At 39.5% G+C, this 18,895-nt stretch overlaps 1 long non-coding RNA gene across 4 annotated transcripts in view; it reads left to right on the top strand.

Moving 5' to 3' along the window:
* Positions 1-11,788: 11,788 nt before the first annotated feature.
* The window catches only part of Gm30063, a 137,872-nt gene continuing 130,765 nt past the window's right edge, over positions 11,789-18,895 (top strand). For 2 of the 4 annotated variants that reach the window (XR_880799.1, XR_880797.2), the window contains exons 1-2: positions 11,789-12,104; positions 12,589-12,640. This is a non-coding gene — a long non-coding RNA (predicted gene, 30063). Of the gene's footprint in view, positions 12,105-12,588; positions 12,641-16,732; positions 16,771-17,593; positions 18,043-18,895 lie in introns of those variants that run through there. The other 2 variants (XR_389709.2, XR_880798.1) reach the window with 2 other exon arrangements.

Raw genomic sequence — 18,895 nt, forward strand, 5'->3', positions numbered from 1 at the left:
TCGGGTTCAAGACCCGTGGAAAGGCCTGTATACTTAATTGGTGCACCATGTTTCCTCTTTGCTCCTACTCTCTCTCCCTGCTTTACTTCTGATAGACTGTCTTGAATTTCGTCCAGAATTCTCCACCCTGCCTTATCCACTTGATAACATGTGAAAAGGAACAAAAAGGCTCCTAACACTGGAGAAAGTTCAAGGCCAGACATACCTTGTAAAGCTGTTCTCCGCTTTACTTCTGATAGACTGTCTTGAATTTAGTTAGAAAGTTCAAGGCCAGACATACCTTGTAAAGCTGTAACGTGCCGTGACCCACAGTTCTGGTTCCGGAATGAGGGATCTTCCTTGCGCTGGTGTGATGGTAGTTCCCGGGCTTCTTGGTGCCACTTAGTGCCCGCGCTTTTGTTCCACCAGCAAGAAAGACGCAACAAACCAGAATCTTCTGCGGCAAAAGCTTTATTGCTTACTTCTTCAGGAGCAAGAGAGAAAATGGCAAAACCCCATCCCTTTTTAAGGAGAATAATCCTCCGCCTAGGATGTGTCACTCCCTGATTGGCTGCAGCCCATTGGCCGAGTTGTCATCACCGGGAAGGCAGAGCACAAGGAGTGAAGAACTACCCATGGCACATGCGCAGATTATTTGTTTACTACTTAGAACACAGGATGTCAGTGCCATCTTGTAAAGGCAAATGTGAGGTCGGCTCCCCACATGGGTCTCAGGTCCTACCCCGAACATCTGGTTCCTATGGTAGAGAGTAGAGGGTAGAATGGGGTGAGAAAATAAAATAAGAAGCCATGTGGAATGAAAGAAATGTTTCTAGATTGAGGGGTTTCATATAAGAATCCAGAACTACAAAGAAAACAGGAAGATTTCCAAACTAGACATCAGTAACTAATTATTATCCAGGATACCAGCTTGATACTCAAAGACGAAAATAGCATGTTAAACAAGATTACCTTTAAAGATGGAAGAAAGTGGAACATGGAAGAAATTGTATCTAAACTCACATTTAGTCCTAAAAGATTATCAGCTCCATACAATTGTCTTCTTGGCATCATAATGGCAAAACTCTTCACCTGAGTGTGGAAGTTCTCTCTGAGCTGTTGGTGATCAGGCTTGTAAGACGTGTGCGTCATAAGCTGTTAAAGCTGTAGAAATTGGTTGAGCATATGGAGCAGGAGAAGAGCAACCTATAGACTTAGAGGGCAGATGAGTCTTGAGAAAACAGGTTAGCACTAGAAGATCAAATAAAGTCACCGCTTGGAGGACTTCTAACTATTTGGCATTTTAGATATAACTAAGAAAAATGATTCATTAACTGAGGAAAACTCAGAGAAGTAATTTATAAATAAACTTGGCAAAGCGAGGCAGCGGGCAAGTCAAAGGCAAACATGCTGTCCAAGGAAAGAAATGCAGGAAGGAGCTAGAGAGAAAGCCCAGAGATGGAGAGTGTTCGCTGCTCTTGCAGGGGACTCGAGTCTTGCTCTCAGCAAACATTCAGTTTCACAACCACATGCTGCTCAAGCTCCAGTTAATGTGACACCCTCTTCTGGCTTCCTCTGTCACTACTTCCATGCATACTTGTATACACCACACACACACACACACACACACACACACACACACACACACACTGTTTTGCTTTTTCCAGACAGGGTTTCTTTGTGTAGTATTGGCTGTCCTGAAACTTGCTTTTTAGACCAGAACGTCCTTGAACTCATAGAGATCTGCCTGTGTCTGCCTCCCACGTGCTCAGCTTAAAACGACGAGCCACCACTCTCCTGGAAACAAAAAATCAGAAACACTCCCATTTTACATGACTCAAGTTGGCATGTCTTCATCATGTGAACAACTGACCTAACTAGAAAGAAAACCCACCAAGAATCACAACTCTGAATAAATAAGTAGTGATGGAAAAGAAATATAAATAGAAGCAGTTGTCTCTAGGAACCAGTGAGCAATAAACAGTTTGGAGGAGAGGCTAGGAAACTGCCTGCTCTGTGAAGCTGTGGAATTTTAATAGATATTTATGTTTGAGAAAATTAAATTGAATTTCAACTAAAAATGATTATTCTTAAAATGACCCTGTGAAATGAGAGGATACAACCCACACTGTCTAAGACATGATGTGATATGTCTGTGCAGGTGAAGAATGCCAAGAACTGCTGTACACACTGCAGAAGTGACCATGGAGCGGAGACTCAGTTCCCATGGGACTGTGCAAGGCTTTGTCTTTGGTGTAACCTGCTCCTTACTCCCACAGAGATGGCTGACGGGTTCCTTGGGCTTCGCACTCAATGCCGTCCAGATGGAAAGCTTATCACATCTTCCACTCTCTCCTTTGATCTGATAGAAATCGGTTTACATTCACATCTAATCCGATTTTATAAAGCAAATGTCTAACGTGAAAAGTCACAAAATGCTAAAAGAACGTTTACAGTATCATAAAACACACAATTATAAACATTCTTACAGTCACACTGTATACTAGCCAGCTTGAACTTTTAAGTTGTACAAGCCAATAATCACAAGCTGGTGGCCATTCTTAGTGGTTTAAACTGAAGGGGGTGTAGTGCCAGTGGTCATAAAGGAGGGAAAAACACTCCCTAAACACAAAATTAGAAATTTCATGAAACTAAACATATGAACACAGAGAAAAAACAGAATAAAAGTTTGTGTTAATAAAAACTGTCTCTGCATCAAAAGTTATCATTTGGAAAAAGTTATTCAAATAAATTTTAAAATGTCTTACTAAATAATCAAGTTAATATTGTCATTTTAATTTTTATGCAAAGAAAATAATCAGCCCAACAAGAAATATCATATAGTTGCCTAAATAATGGCATCACAGAGGAATGCAAGTGCTGTGCACACTATTGGCTAAAAAAGCAACAATAGTGGTTTGTTGTTTTTGTTTTGTTTTGTTTTGTTTTGTTTGTTTTTTGGTATAAAAATAATCACTGAGCCATAACTGCAAATAATTCACTTTATAAGGTAAGAAGAGCACAGTCCCTATTCCTCCCCAGCTCTGCTACCTGTGAATCACAGGTGACAATAACCATCCTAAGGAAATATTCTCAATGGTGCAACAGTAACACATCTATCTTGGGCTAACCAACAGCTGTTTAATTGGATTTAAGGGCTGCTCAGGAAGCGGGAATTCACACCTGGTACTGTTAGCCTAGCTGATCATGCCTGACTAGATAGCCCACAGACCCTAGAGGAGAACCCAAGACTGACACTTTCCTAAGTCAAGATAATTTTCTAGCTGTATTTTAAATACTTTACATCCAGATAGATAGATATAGATTGATAGATAGATAGATAGATAGATAGATAGATAGATAGATAGATAGATAGATAGATCTTTCACTCTGTACAAAATTAAAGCTTGCTGTTGTTGTTTTGTTGTTGTTTTGTTTCAGCAGAGACTACTACAGATATTCACCATTGGTCAAAATTAAGAGAATAAATACTGTGGGTTAAGTAGTTCTAAGTGGTGCATATACAGTGCAGCCCTTCAGGCTAAAGTTTAAGAAATATAGCACAAGACAGGACAGAAAGATTAAAAGGCTAGAAGCCCAGATGCCCTCTGGCCAACTATGGTCTAGATATGACAGAGAAGCTGCCCCTGTGAGACCTCAACACTAGGGACACTGAATCATGACCAGCATAATGACAACAGCAGTAGACATGCCAACCTAGAGGAGGGAGATTTCACCAGACTCCACCCCTAGCACTTATTGGCTGCAGAGAGAAGAAGAAGCATTTTACTCTAGTGATGAATCCACTCAGAAGGTATCCAATACCACGTGATCAGTCTAAATACAAGTATTATAAGCAACAATAAAAGACATGTGTGTGTGTGTGTATAACAATCATATTTAGCAGGGAATACGTCATGAATTTGGTAGTGAGCTGTTGGAGACTAAGAAGAACCAGAGAGGCAAGAGGAGTGGATTGAAATGATGTAAAGACTCTATTCATGCATGCAATCCTCAAAGAATAAAAAATTAAATTCAAAGAATGCAATGTTGTAACTCATGCCTTTTACTATGACCAAATAAAGAATTTACTTTCGTTAAGAAGAAATCCTGATGAATTAGTAGTTTCAAGAGGCCCAGAATTCCATCCCAGGCCTGGGTCTAGAAGCATTACTGAATTTGGATGCTTCCCCAAAAATCTTAAGCACAAAAAAGGCCAGGCCTTAAAAAATTCATATTTCATTCCCTAAGTCATAATTGAGTTTATATTTTAAAAGATGTTGAACCAAAACCATTTCTGGTTTTGGTCTATGATTAAAATATTCTTAATTGTAATCCTTCTCAGGTCAGAAGGGGTGCAAACTGTCTGAAACATTATTCTAAAAATATGAGCGCTTAATTTCTGAGTATTGTAGAGGCAAAATATATCCACTTCAATGCAAGTGTGCTTTGTGACATGTTCCTGACTGGATGTACTACTGTTCGTTGACATCTTGTTTCCTGTGGCCACACTGCTCCCACCAGTGTGTGTGAGGACACAGGAGTGAGGGTGCATGTTGCTTAGTTCAAATTAAGTAAAATGAATGCCTTGACTGTAGACAAAGCCTTCCTGTCTCCTCATCAACCCCAGAGCTATTCCAGACTCAACCTCTGACTGCCTTGGAAATAAGGTTCTCCTGTGTGCCTGTACAGTCATGTATTTAAACAAACTTATTTGACCAATGCAGGTAATTTGTATGAATGAACATACTGGTAGCTCCTTGGAAATTCACTATAGAAAGAACAAAATAACGATGATGAAAGTCCATGCATTTAGATTATATTTTTGTATGCCATCAAGAAGCATACATTTTCTATGGAAATAATCTGTTTGTGCCACCCTACAGAGAATGCTGGCTTTGAAGTCTACCAATCTCTGCAATGTATCAAAGCTTTGCCAAGTGTGACCTAGAAATTGCAAATAGGATCATATCTATCACTCTGCACAGAACTCAGGTCCAACTGGATCAGAGACCTCAACATAAAAGGGAATAAACAAAATCTAATAGAACAGAAAGTGGGAAATAGCCTTGAACTCATTGGTACAGAAGCCAACTTCCTAAACAGAACACCAATAGCTCAGACTCTAAGATCAACAATTGGTAAGTGGGACCTCATGAAATTGCAAAGTGTGTGTAAGGCAAAGCACACTGTCATTAGAACAAAACAGAATGATAAAAGTTTTCCACCTACCCTACACCTAGCCTCCTCCACGCCTCTGCACATATGTAGCTGATGTACAGCTTCGTCTTCATCTTTATGAACAATTGAAGAGGGGTCTATTCCTAAAGCTGCTACCTGTCTTTGATATATGTTCTTCCAGCTGGGCTGCCTTGGCTGGCCTCAGTGTGAGAGGATGTGCCTAACCCTGCAGAGACCTTCACCCTTTCAGAGGAGAAAGGATTCTGGGAGGTATGACCAGGAAGAGGTGCAGTGAGCTGGGTATAAAGTGAATGAAAAAAAAAAAAGCTGCCCCACTTCACATACAGGGTTAAAGCACTGCCCCTGGCTGTGCCATAAGATACTTTGCAAGGCAGAACATCTCCATTTGAAGCAGTATTCTAGACAGTTCCTCCCAGGCCAGCACACCTTGGGATTAGCACATATGATTATCATTACACACCATACACACGCACACTGAGCTAATTTACCTTTTCATTAAGAAATTGAGAATTGTACTTTCAGTATAACCAATGCAGTGGGGAAGACCATGGGCATCCCTCAAACATCCACTGGCCTCCACCCCTTCTAATCAGGTTTCCTTACACATATTCTTAAGTTTACATGGAGACTGCTTTCAGAGTTCTTTAAAATATCTATTATAGTCAACTTAATTATTCTACAAAATGCAATCTGATCATGATTATAACAAATATTTAATCTATGGTTTTCTTATCCCTTTCTCATGAAAGCAGGGTAAATCAATTGATAGTAGTTCATTCCACCAACAGGATAACAATTAATTATATATTTTAACAATTATAATGTACATAATTTCATGACTCATTTTCTAAATCAACTCAAATAAGTCCATAAACAAAGAATCCTATTGATCTCTTTATCACCTTTTTGTACGTTAGTTAGGTGTTAGTCTAAAGAGTAGCTAATGCTTTTCTGCATAAAGCAAATTGACTTGATAAAGATAACATTTTCTTCATTAGTTATAAGAGCATGTAATTCCACATTTGAAATAAACTTTGTATGGAAACATAGGTTTTGTAAATAGTTTATCATTTTTTATTGTCCTTTGGTTGTCAAACATGTATGCGCTCTAAGACTGAAAATCAATTAAATCATGACACAGGAGAAATGTGTTCAAGATGTCAAAATGATTAAAGAGAGCATTTACAGGGAGGGTGGTGTCCAAAGCCCTGTCTTCTGCTGCTCCTTGGATAATAAATGCTCAGGGTAAGACTGAGAATCACATGGATTTCTGTGTCACAGTTAGTCAAGGATTCCAATGAGAGGATCAGTTTCCAAGGACAGAACAAAGGTGACAATACTATTGATGTACAGCTACGTGGCTCACTGGGTTAACTGTGGTTACTTGCAGAAGTGTGTGTGAAGTGGCACTTATATACAGTTTCTTAGATGAGTTAAAGTCAGGGCATGCCTGGAAAACCCACACCAGCATGGCAAGCACTCACAAGGCTTCAACCCTGGGGTTCTCTTCATGACTTGCATGCAGCTTTTAGGACATAAATTCTCCCTGGGAAAGGTTGGTAATGAAAGCTGCTACACAAAACTGAGTTTTGATGAAAGGATCCATTTTAGTCACACACAGGAATCCCCACACTTGACCAGCTTAATGAGCAAGGACATTTCCTGAGCCTTATCAGCAGAGTGGAGCTGCTGTCACACAGTCCTGCCTCCAGCAGATCCAGTTACCATGGGCATTGGCATATGAAAACAGACCTTAGGTTTTCTCTTGTTGGATTTCATCTCAGGGTTCAGGAAACCAAATGAAAGGAAGGAGACAAGCTGTCCACCCATTAAGGTAGCCCAGTGCAATTGGGTGTTCCTGTGATCATTTTGGAAAAATAAAACCAAAACATATTTATCATGAATTAGTTAACCATGTATGATTTATTAAGATAATACATCATGAATACAATGAAACTGGAAACTTTTTTGGCATCATTGATTCCCAGCATGGTCTCAGCAGTGTGCACACACTTATTACAGGGACCATTCTCCCCAAACCGACAGTCAGTGCATACCTGTTACTCAGATTTAGTTTATTTTTGCTAGCTAAAAGTAGTCTTCGATTTAGGACTGTGCATATGTTATAGAATGAAGTCAACTGTTATTATAAAATGTGAGAGGGATCATTATTACCTTAGTAAAGAATCTTTAGCTCCTGTGAACACTTAATGATTCTAACATCCAGACGATTTTACATGCTGTCTCAGGAATAAGTAGACTTTATAAAAAGGTGAAATAACAATTCTCAGCACATATAAATGAGTGCCAAAGATTTTAATTGATCTCATCATTATTACTAGTGACTTAGTAAAACTAGTGATTGCTAAAAGTAGTTCAAAGAGGGAATGGAGAGACAGCTTAGCTGATAAGGGTATTTGTTGCTTCTGCAGATGACCTGGGTATAGTGCACACTACCCACTTGGCAGCTCATAAGCTCCTAGAACTCCAGTTCCAGGAGTCCTTCTGAATTCTGGGGCCAGTTACACACATGTGCACAAATGCACATGGAGGTAGACACATATACACATAAAATAATAACTGAACAAATCTTATAACTTAAAACTGGCTCAAATAATATATGAGAGATAACACTATTATAGCCAATACAAATAAAAGGTAATCCAGGCATGAGACCACAATGGAGGAGTCTCTGCACTAGAAAATAGAAGCAAGCAGGAGAAACTTGAGACTGAAGTGAACTTGAGTATATAGTGTTGCTATCTCTGAAAAACAATTGCATGCATGAAGATTAGAAGGAAGGAAGGAAGGAAGGAAAGAAGAAAGAAAGAAAGAAAGAAAGAAAGAAAGAAAGAAAGAAAGAAAGAAAGAAAGAAAGAAAGACAAATGAGGAAGGAAGATGAAGGAAGGAAGGAAGGAAGGAAGGAAGGAAGGAAGGAAGGAAGGAAAAGAGAGAAAGAAAGAAAGAAAGAAAGAAAGAAAGAAAGAAAGAAAGAAAGAAAGGAAGGAAGGAAGGAAGGAAGGAAGAAAGAAAGAAAGAAAGAAAGAAAGAAAGAAAGAAAGAAAGAAAGAAAGAAAGGAGGGAGGGAGGGAGGGAGGAAGGAACAAAGAAGGATGTCTGGATATGTAGACCAAAGACATTCTAATATATGCCAAGAATTGAAGGCAGATGCTTTAGTGGCTCAAAGACAGAATGAATGCCTTCCACACAAGCAGCCCTGGGTTCGATCCTCAGTACCACCACGCATAAATAAATAAGTGTTGAAAAATGAAAAAAGGGAAGGAAGTCTGTGGTAATATGATCTCACAGGGCAATAAAGCACAACCTTTGAAGACATCTTTTTTACAGTATAGAAACTATTTTCAAACCCCTCAAAAAAGAATACTTGTGTTGACCTCTGCCCACAGAAAGCTGAGAAATTCTTCAATGAATTAGAAAACCAATCAAAGAAACAGCACATGTCTGCACTCAGAGACCACCTGGTAATCTCTTTTACCTCCTTTGAAGTTGTAGAAACCTTTCTGCACAGGACCCTGCTCTATCTACTAAGCCTCCATGTTTCTACTCAGGAATCCCAAGCAATTTCTCTTTTATCTTTTCTAAATTATTTTGCTGCAGAATGTATTTGAACTAGAATAATCCTGTCACAGCTTTAAAAGGAAGCTCATTAGCTAGATGCCCAAGTAGGATGACAGTGGAAACTAGAGAGATTTTTGGTTTTGATAGAAAAATGAACCTGAGTTTTGTGAAGAACCCATTCCTTCTGTGCTCCCTGAAGAATTGAAGGACACTTTTTTTTTTTTTTGCAGGATTTTTCCTGTCCAATCACATTAGGGCTGTGAGAGGCTTGTGATTGGACAGAACAAGGGAGGCAGAGCAAGGAATTGAAGAGACAGAGAAAGAGGTCTCAGGAGAGAGAAAAGAACCAGAATGGAGGCTGACATGGTGTTATCAAAAGTTAGAATAATTGTGTTAAAGCTTTATCATTATCACTTGGCTCTGAAATTATTGTATTGGCATCTTGTAAATTGTGTTATTGTTGATACATACATCTGATTGACTAGTTAAGCATTAAGAGTCTTTATACTACTGGGTAATTAGGTGTTGAGATGACTAACCAGGGTTGCATGGGGCATTGCTTGAAAGCGAGAGCAACTGGGGAGGGGGGCAAGCTTCTGAGAAATGGTGTGGTGGGAGCCATGTGGCCTACCAGGGCTGGCAAGTTGGCAAGCTGAGAGACCAAGCGAGTGAGATCGCCTGGAGCAGGGGCTAGCTCTAGAAAATTCCCGCAACACACTTTGTATAGGTGATTGGCATCCAGCAATTTATGTTTTCCCATATTTTCAGTGGATATGTGGAGACTTCCAATATAGAAGCTGAAGTTAAAAACATAAAAGTGGGTTGGGCAAGGGGCGTTTCTGAGACAGTTGGCTCACTGTGTTTCTGTCAATCTCTGGGGAAGTAAAGCCTTAGGTCATGGTTAGGTTTTGGAACTTTGTTAAGAGGTACAGGGGTAAAAAAAGATATGGGCATGCTCATATTCATTATGTCCTCCTCACTACTGCCTGAGAGAGAATAAAGATGATCTATGTGCCAACAACTAGGGAGAATGAAGCACTGGGTCCAGGTTGGGGGTGTGGAGATGAGGATCAAGGCCAAAGTTTGTAAATTAATAGAATTTCATACATCATCAGACAAAAGCCATAATTAATATTTACCAAAATCAGGCATCAGGACAGCAGACTCTATGGTTTGTTTCACATGATTTCAAAGAGAATCGGATTTTTAAAGTCCAAGTTAGATAGTAGGGACTGGATCACATCATGGTCACTTCATGAATCACAGCCACCAGGTTCCTGCCTGCTACAGTGGGAAGCTAAGCACAGCCTCTTCACAGTAGATTGCTGTGAAATATAACCATCCCATATCTTTGAGCTATTATGTACTGACTTTCTTTTATATACTTTTTATGTTTCCTTGCATGTATATCAGTGCACCATTTGTGTGCCTGGTACCTTCAGAGAACAGAAGAGAGTATGGATTCTTTGTGACTAGAGTTACAGACTTTTGTGAGATAGGTTGTGGATTCTGAGAACTGAACCCAGGATCTCAAGAGCAGCCAATGCTCTTAAGTGCTAAGCAATCTCTCCAGCCTGAGTTAAAATATTTTTTAAACTACCCAAGCTAAAGATAATACTAAGATCAACTTTAATGCATACAGGCATTCCTCAATGGGTAGATAGATAGATGGTACATAGATAGATGGATAGATAGATAGATAGATAGATAGATAGATAGATAGATGATAGAGCAGCATACTTACATAAATAGATGGATAAATACATATATGTATATGGATACACAGATACACAGATCAATCCAAAGATTGAATGATTGATAGATGATAGATAGATAACAGATAGATTGTAGATAGATAGATAGATAGATAGATAGATAGATAGATAGATAGATAAAAGACACACATATATACAGTGCACTTGTCTGTGATGGGTGGCCCTTAAGTCTGATTTTTTATAATTTTGCTTGCACATTTATCTCACCATCTGTCTGGACTAATTTTTCAGCTCCCTTCTATTGGCAACCCTATGTAAACGCATTTCTATGGAAAGCCTTGACATATTTATTTCATGCCCTTTCATGCGGGCTGCAAAGTATGTGCTGCCTGCTTTTGAGGAGCAGTTTGCCAGCAACACAGAACTTAACCGAAAATCTGGGCTTTCTTTCTTTTTTTTTTTTCTTTTTAACATCTCTTAAAGATTTCATATTTGCTTTTGTTACTACTCTCCCTCATCAGAGCGCAAGATAATTCAGCTGTGAAAACAAACAGCCTTCCCCTAGCACACAAGAGCAGAGTAACCCCACTTTCCTGAGCCACACGTATTCTGTTCTAATCAAGTTTCTATTATAGACCCACTATGCATGAAGAAAAGTTCTCCATTCTTACTGGAAAAAAAAAAAAAAAACTTGGATGCACTGGAATGTAGAGAAGCCTAACGGCGTTCTGCTTTCCCTTACATTGGCCTTGAAAAGACAGACAAGAAGGTAATTTAGCCAAAAACAACAAACCTATATTTACCACAAAGTCCAACTCACAGGCTAGGAGTGAAACAGAGCCGCAAGTTCAGGGTCATCCAGGCTGGTGTGAGGCTGACAGGGAAAGCCCTGTGCTAGGGGCAGCCCTCGGCAGGTTTCTAAATCTGAATTAGGTGGTATCCAGGCATCTCTAGGCTCCACGTTTGGATCATTTTAAAACAGTAGCAAGAGTGCACGGAAGGAGCCCGGTTTCTGAAGCAAGCACCCCTCGCTCCACGCCTAACAAAGTAGGTAAACTCTGGCTGAGAAGAGAAACACAGAAGCAGCAGTTTCTCGAGACCCACAAAGCCAACATGCTATTAAATATACCACCTAACACGACTCCTTCCCTCTGTCTTTTCACTCATGCAGCCACCACATGTGATGGAAGAGATCCAACTCAAACACTCCCGCCAGAGCATGCTCCAAGACAGATGGCCCAGCCCCAGGCTGCGCCAATACAATGCACTTCTATTCTCTGTTTATTTTTGCAGTTCAAAGACCTGGCAATCACCCTCTTCATGCCTGCCATAAGACCAGGGTGCTCCTGATCACTGCCTAGTGAGTTTTATATCTGAATGCCAGCTACTCAGGCTACTTAGAAAGAGCGGGCAGAGTTTTAAAGAAAGAGAAAATTCAGCCTGTATTCAAACTTTGAGATTCAGATGATAAACTGCCAAGCTAGGGACTTTGCCTTAATCAGAGAAGCCACAGGCATGGCTGTTTACTGTGGTCTTTAAGAAACCATCCGGGAGTGGAGCATCTCTTGAAGTTACTGTGATCGCCTCAAATACGTGCATTCTGGATTTCATCTGTTGAATCGAAAGAGGTATAACCCTGTCACAAATGGTATTCTCCTTTCTTCTGTCTACCACCAATCCGGCTAAGGAAAACTCAGGGTTAATAGGAGATTTTTTTTTTCCTGAGAGATAAGCCACATAGGTTCAAATCACTATTGAACTGATTTACTGCTGGAGTTACACTTTCGTCAGAGAATGACTTTAAAGGAAAACAATTTAAGAGAATTCTTTTAGTTTTCAACTGTGGAAGCACAGGATTTGAAGGCAATTTTATGTAACCGAGAGAGTAAAGACCCTGTTTTTCATAAATCCATTAGTGCTGGAAGATGAAGAAATGATGAGTCTAATATAATCTTTGATGCACACCTGTGTCCAGTTTCACAATCTTTTCGTATTCGTGTAAAGGTATTTTGGATAGTTCTATATTCTGGGCTAAGTATCATATTTGTTATCAATTTAACAAGAAGTTTCTTCTTTAATAATAAGAGTCACCTCTGCTGTTTTCCCCTGCAGACTGACTTCATGCCTGACACAGAACCACATCTCCGTTAAGAGGCTCAACATGGTAAGTTTTGTATGACACCAGCACCACCTTCTAAGACTGGATTGTGACCATCACTATTCATGCGCTGAAGTACTGCCTAGGCTGAGTATGTGGGCAGGACCCGTCACCTGCTAAGTAAGGCCTGAAGGGGGAGCACCTGGATCGGGGCAAGTGACTCTAGGGCTCTGTTGGGCAAGGCAGCAGTTTCTCTCTATTCTGTTCCTTTCCTTCTTTCTCCACTTCTCTCTTCCATCCTCTTTTATTTCTCTTTCTCTTCTTTCCATTTCTTCTCCCCCTTTTTTTCTCTATTTTCTCTCCTTTCTTTCCTTCATCCCTTTCTGCCTTTATTAGCTACTTTTAAGTACTAACACTGCGGTAACTTATAAAAAAAGATTTTATGTTGGCTTGCAGTTTCATAGGGTTAGAGCCCATAATGACAGAGGCAGCATGGCAGCAGGTAGCAGCAAGAACAGGAAGTCAAAAGCTCACATCTTGAGCCATGAGCAAGAACCAGAGAGAGTACATATAGCCTGAAGCCTTCAGCTCCCCAGGTCACTCCGTGGTGACACACTTCCTCCAACAAGGTCTCACTTCCTAAACCTCTCCAACCATTACCACTAAAGAAGGCCAAGTATTCCAGTACCTGAAGCTATCAGGGTATCTCTCTTCCTGTCCATCTTCTATCTGCTAAGTGAGGACACACTGGGGAAGTGTTGGTTTGCATGTCAGAAAGAAAGCTGTCATTAGAGTTCAGACTAAATTGAGCACCTGGCTTCAGGTACTGTAGGAAATGAAGTTCTATGTCGGAAGCCACCCAAGCTGTTCATTATCGATGTCCATGCTGTTCATGAACCATGGCAGTATCACTGTCTTTGGGTTAGTGTTCAACTTTTAACAGAAGCAGAACTAACAATGTTCTCTTGTTTTACGCAGTCAATGTCTTCTAGAGAAAGCACACAAGAACACCCTTTGACATCAACCTTCCTCACCCACTCTGACCCTCTCTTTACAGCTTTACTATTTCTCATACCTACGTTCCTAATTCCATAATCATGTTTCCATCTGATAGTATTTCCTTTCAGCCCAAAGAACATTCCTTAGCATTTGTGGGAGAATAAATGTGCTTGCAATCAATTTTCTCATTTACAAAAATAGATATCTCTATTTTGTTATTTATGAAGAATATTCAAGCTGGAAATTAAATTGTGGGTAGATGACTCTTTTTGGACTCTAAACTCGGTCTCCTATTGCTCCAGGCACCCATGATGTCAGATGAGAAATTATCTGTCATCTGGATCATGCTCCCCCTGTATGTGCTATGTGCCTTTTTCTTGAACCAAATTCTCCAATTCTTCCAAAGTTCTTAGCTTCCGTATGAGTTTCCTGGGATCTGTCACTGAAAAGTGGATATTCATCATTATCAGGGACTAGAATCTGGTTATCATAGCTTCAAATGTTTTCTAAATGTCCACCTCATTACGTCCTTATGGAACTTTGATCACTAGTGAGGAATTATTCTACATTTCCCCTCAGTCTTCTATGGTTCGAATTACTTTCCTTGAATTAATTTCCTCATACCTTAATTCTGAATAATTTCTATGTATACTAAAGTTTACTGATTCTCTTTTTTTCTTTTATACCCTTTATCCACATAAGCTAATACTGTGCAGAAATAGATCACAGATATGCACACTTATATGTTATTTAAGTGTCTATACACATGCATATACATATGATATTCCTTTTAGAAACTATATATTTTAGTTCTGGGTTTTTACGAGTGATTTTAAGTCCCCCCCCCTTGAAGTTTCTATTTCTCTACTAAGATACCCCTGCCTTTAGAAAGAGCACATTTCTTCTACTCTACAATTACAGTTATATTAGCTTTCAATGTTCTTGGCATTCTATATCTAATACCATGGTCATTCTTCATTCAGTTTCTATATGTTGATTTTATTTAACTGTGTGCCACAATTACATTAGAAGAAACATTTCTAGCCAGTTTTGATTTAAAATTCAACTTCATGGAGACCATTAAACATTCGTTTCTAATACTCTTATTCTCCTCTGAAATGTATTTTTAGGTTAATAGGTAGTATGATACCTGGCTGGTCGATCTCACACTTGAAAACTCAGAGTATATCTCTGTGCAAAAATTATTTTCTAAGCCTCTTTAAGTGATGGAATAACTACTCTAGTATTTAAGAATAGCAGTGAAACTTGATTTTCAACTTTAAAATGGAACATTTAGAATGAGTTTCACTACAAAGCACAATTCTTAAAATAAAACTATCATTTAACTAGAGTCATAAACAGACACTAATAATATTAAGAAGCCTCTGTTTTTTTGTATGTGAACATGAATTGCAAAGCCATTATTATTAATACATTATGTCTCCTAAGCCTATGAGAGTTTCACTATAAGTTCATGGCATAGTCTCTGCTTTCTACCAAGAACTTGGACCCTTGTCAGTTCTTCTGTCCTCCAATCTAGGCAGCTTCCTTTTTCTGTTTTAGTTTCCTGCTCTAAATTAATTCATTGTATTCAAACACAAGAAAACAAAACTCTTTTTCCTGAAACCACTTTACTAGCAAGGAGTTCTAAATGAACCCACATTCTGTGGAATCCTTAATGAAGTGAATTTCTGTTAGCAAATTCTGTATTGGTAGCAGCAGAAAATCTTCCATTATCTTTGCTTCTTAAGAAAAACCCAAAATCTGGTAGATAGCATTGAATATAAAGGGTTACCTCTTCTTACTTTCATTTCTAAGAATGAAGAGTTTTATTTACTGATTTCTTTTCCTATCATTGTGATGACATACACTGATCAAAGCAATTAAAGGTGGAAAGTCGTTATGCAAGCTCAAAGTTCCAGGTAAAAGTTCATCATGGAGGAAAAGACAAGGCATGAGGAGCCTGCAGCTCTTGGTCACATTACATTGGTCCTCAGTTAGAAGAGAGAAGTACATGTTTGCATAATAGAGCCCAGCTCATTTTCTCCACTTTGATGCAGACAAAGACCTTCTGCCTAGGGGATGGTGCCACCCGCAGTGAGTGGGACTTCCCACCTCATTTAACCCCTCAGACACCCAGATGCTCATTTCTTAGGAAATTCTAGGTTTTGCCAAGACAATAGCAAACATAAACCACCAGAAAAGGGGAGGATTTACTTGGTTGTTAGGGAATTCTTATTGGTTTTTTTTTTTTTTTTTAATTTATCTTGCACTGTCCCTGGTCTCCCACAATCCTATGGTATAGCATTAACAACCTGTAATTAACAGCATGAGTCTTGCACCCACACATTTGCTTGACATTCTATTCGACCTCCCTCTCATGGTATGATTCCCTCTTGAGCAACTTCTACATGGAACAACCCTAAGCCTTACTTATGTCTCCCCTTAGACAGAAACACTCAGTTTTATAAGTGTTCATGACTTTGCATCAATATGTTTCTCATCTGGATCCATATTCATGAGAAACAAAAAATAGAAATCTGAGTCATATTTAACTGATCTAATGTCTTCATTTGGTCACCTTGTACTTGAATGCCAGTATACTGAAAAAGAAACCTGTAAAGAAAAGTCAGTGATAGGCAACCAGTCCAATACTTGCTTATTGTTCCACAGCCTGGACTCAGTGCTTTCAACATATATATGTGATGGGGTGAGTAGATAGAAGACTATAGCATGGGAAATATTACCTGCACAAATCTCAGTCACAAAAGCTGCTGCACTTGAGACTCCATGAGCAGCATGGAGCCAAACAGTTACATAAAGCACAGTTAGGCTTTCTTCCCTCATCTCTTTAAAGGCCCATTGTGTGTACTTTGACATGACTTCACTGATGTAACGTTCCTTGATGCCTAGGGTTGTTAAGAAGTGGGCATAGCCATAGAGTCAAACTATCAGGATCCAGAAAAGCTATAGGCTCTGGTCGCTGGGATAGTTACAGAGAGTTTCTAGGCCTCAAGGGTCAAGGATTTCAGAAAGCTCAGCCTTAGGAATGGTAACACTGCCCACCACCATAGGCTGAGGAATCCTAATAGCTAGATGCACCTGGAAGGTATAGCAACAGCTTTGTTGGTGTCTTAGAAGAAACCCTGTCTTTCTTAGGACCACAAATAAGACCTTGGACTTAGAGATAAGGCTACCAATGCTCAAGGCCTCTGTGGTATCGGAAAGATCGAGGGTACTCCAGATGCTACGCCTCTGTGACCAGCATAGCTGCTCCCTGCCTTTTAACACCAAAGAAAGCTGAAGCCAAATGACGACTGAGAAGAAAGTCTCCCTTTTGTGAGGCACATCTTGCTGTCTGGTAATGCTTTTAAGGCAAGCTTCACAGCATTGAGTTGCTTTTGGTTTTGTCATGCAGAAAATCCATAAAATAAAAGCACATTGCTTTAAATGGGAACACATGGCTAATTTTTAATAGAGAACTAGAAGCTGAGTCATTTGACTACCACACTAACTACAGACAGCCACTAAATCATGTATGAATCACAGCATGCATTCTGTAAGAATTAGCTAATTGCCAACATGAGGTGACATAGGGGAAACCTGGGCAGGGAGAGCAACGATTTGATAGCATGTAGGTCAATGTCCAAGATGTCTCTCCTTCTACCTTGATATGAGTAGTAACCCCAGGTTTTGTGAAAATGACATTTTATTGTATCAGTTTTTATTTGTAGCATCATACCTCAAGATAAATTCTGAATTTACAACAGAAAACAGAGACTAGCCACAAAGAGGGTCACGTTGTTTTCTCAAAGCCTAAAACTATGGAAGGTTTTCCTGTCAACATAGATCTGGGATCAAGGGGTAGGGGCCCAATTTCTTCAACTATCTAATTTCACAGAAGCCTTCAGAGCTACAGTTAGATGCTGGTGACAGGTACCCACATCTAATTTGAATGTGAGGCTTTTCTGAAAACTCAATGGAAAAGGAGATTTGCCTGAAAACCATCTCACTTTACAGGACACAGCATGCAAGCATTGGCATTTGAGATGTGGAGGACTGATAGCTGATTGGATTAATGTGGGTGATGCCTTTGGGTTAAAAACATGCTAAAAGCCTGCTGCCAATACGAACTCATCCCCTTCCACTGCTCTTGTTATGCTGACATCTGTAAGGTCACCACCTCACTTAATTCTCAGTGGTCCATCAACCACAGGATGTCTGATTGCCAGCTTACATCACAAAGAGAAACAACTTATTGAGATGCTTAGAAGCCAACTGCATTACCTTTCATAGGCAAGACTAATGATTCACCAGCTGCAAGCAACAATCGAAAATGAGAAAATAGAAAGAAAACACAAGCATTTGTGGCGAACATCCCCGAAGATAATTTTAAATCCTGATAAGTCACCATGCTGTCCTAACCACTGGTTGCTAGCTATTTCTTTTCTTTTGCAAAATTATTCTTGTTTCACGGGGCTAATTTCCATACCTATAATAACTATGGATTTGTGGCCTAGTTATGTCATTATTTATATAAATGATAACATAAAATACTTTTTATTGTGTCTTGTTTACACAAATACCTGCCTCATTGCTGGTAGAGTTTGTGGTTGCTAGCATTTTCCAAATATGTATGAATATCCCTATATATGTAATAAGAGTGTTCACTTTTTCCTATGTCATTTTAAACTAACTTATGAAATTCTAGGCGCATGAGAAACAGTAGCTATGGAAGTCTTAGTTTATAAATGGAAGGGTTGGTGTCTAACCCTGGCTCTGCTGCCTGTCACTGTGACATTAGGCCCTTGGTTTATGTTACTGAGTCTCTGTTTCCACATCTGTAACATGAGTTGATGAAATCTGCTCTGTAGATCTTTCCAGACCATAAGGATCAAATGCAAGAAGGCTGAAAACTCATAAGATGTTCTCATACACAGATGTCACTTGAGCCTTGGAAGTAATTGCTAGTGAAGGCTCATCTCACTGTGAGGTTCTGATGGCCCCTCTACCATCTGGAATGTCACTGTGGGGCAATGACGGCTCCTCCACCACATGATACATTGCTATACTCATCTTCAGGCATATTGAGCCTTTTACCATTTTATAAAAGGCAACCACTTACTGGAGCAGATACACTCTAAAGTTTTCCTCTCAAAGCAACCATGACAAAGTTAGAAACATCATTAGATCACCTTACAGTGAGATCCTACTGTATGTGACTTATTATATTTATTATATCATCTTCAAAATCGTTATAGGAGTCCATGTGAGGAGCCAGAGGAAAACCTCTCAACTGACACATGTGCTTCTTTGTAAGTT

The sequence above is a fragment of the Mus musculus genome, chromosome 3 (genome assembly GCF_000001635.26).
Source record: "Mus musculus strain C57BL/6J chromosome 3, GRCm38.p6 C57BL/6J".
Taxonomy (NCBI): Eukaryota; Metazoa; Chordata; class Mammalia; order Rodentia; family Muridae; genus Mus; species Mus musculus.